The sequence below is a fragment of the Protopterus annectens genome, chromosome 9.part0, assembly GCF_019279795.1.
Source record: "Protopterus annectens isolate FY-2018-M chromosome 9.part0, PAN1.0, whole genome shotgun sequence".
Taxonomy (NCBI): domain Eukaryota; kingdom Metazoa; phylum Chordata; order Ceratodontiformes; family Protopteridae; genus Protopterus; species Protopterus annectens.
The window spans coordinates 84,248,887-84,250,195 of NC_056743.1; positions in this window are offsets into that span (position 1 = coordinate 84,248,887).

Genomic DNA, 1,309 nt, shown 5'->3' on the forward strand with positions numbered 1-1,309 from the left:
TACATGGCTTTGTAAGTCAAGCAGAGATTGCCTCTAAATAGGCGGTATGAGACAGAATAGTTGGAATTTTTTTAGTGTGTCCATATAGGACAAATGTTTAAGGCCTAGGATCCTCCTTGTGAGGTACTTTTGTGGCGTCTCCAGTTGTTGCAGGTGTCTAGTAAGGTACATGCCAAATGGGGCATTGTACTTGATAATTGGCCTAATGAGGGAAGAGTAGAGGGAGACAATGACCTCTTTCTTTCTGGATGCAAAACCCTTAGTAATGAGATGTGCCACATAGAAAGACTTTCTGACCACAGTGGCAATGTGGTGATCAAAGAGAGATTGCTGTCAACCTGTGTTCCCAGATCTCTTATAACACCTTCTGCATTCATTGGACTACCATCAATGTGGTAATTCATGGGAAGTGGGATTTTCCCAAAGGGGATAACGACACATTTTTCGGCATTGAGCTTGCTCAAAATCATACTTTTTGATCGTGCACCAGTGACTTTGCACCTGTTTAGTTTGAAAGTGGTCCCAATTACTGCAGTACAGTGGTTTACAGCAATTTTAGCAGAGTCAGAAAAGAAGCAAACTTATTCTCCATTGTTGAGGTGCAGTAAATACCATATCCATGGTGCTTTTTCATAGGTAGACACTAGGTAATGAGTCTGTAGACAATTACAGGACTAGCCAATAACCAGAACTCAGAATCAAACCCCTGTACCTTGTGTTTGTGAGGTGGGGATCTTAAGCATCACAGCAACCCTACCCCTTAAAAGGTTCCTCTCCTTTACATAGCAGAGATGTTGTTGACCTTTGACCTCAAGGTTATGGTTGTAGCACACTTGATCCACACTACTCTGTGTCTTTTCTCCTTAATTTATTAAATCTGATGGTATGAAGAGTATGACTATTTCATGCCATATGAGGAAAAAATATATTTTCTTCTTTTGCATATTCAGATGTGAGTACATCCCTCCAGGTTTCAAGACGAATGGAGTGCAACCCCTGCATCCAAGTAGCTCTCTTTCTCTGCAGCTAACTAATCCTTGTTAAGTGCTTTGCCATTGGTTGCACAATATAGTTGATGTTCTTCATATTAATCACTACTGTAGTAGCCTTAGCTTTATGAGTTGAATCCTGTCTAGGATACAATGGCCATCCAGCTTCCAAAACCTCAGGGTGTCTTCCACACACCTAAACTGTCAAGCTGCTCAAAAGCTTATCAGATTAAAACACAAGTTTGGGTGCAAACTACATCAGAGCTTTACTATTACCAGGACCGGTCTTTGGTCAACTGGTGCCCTAGGCAGAGGCAAGA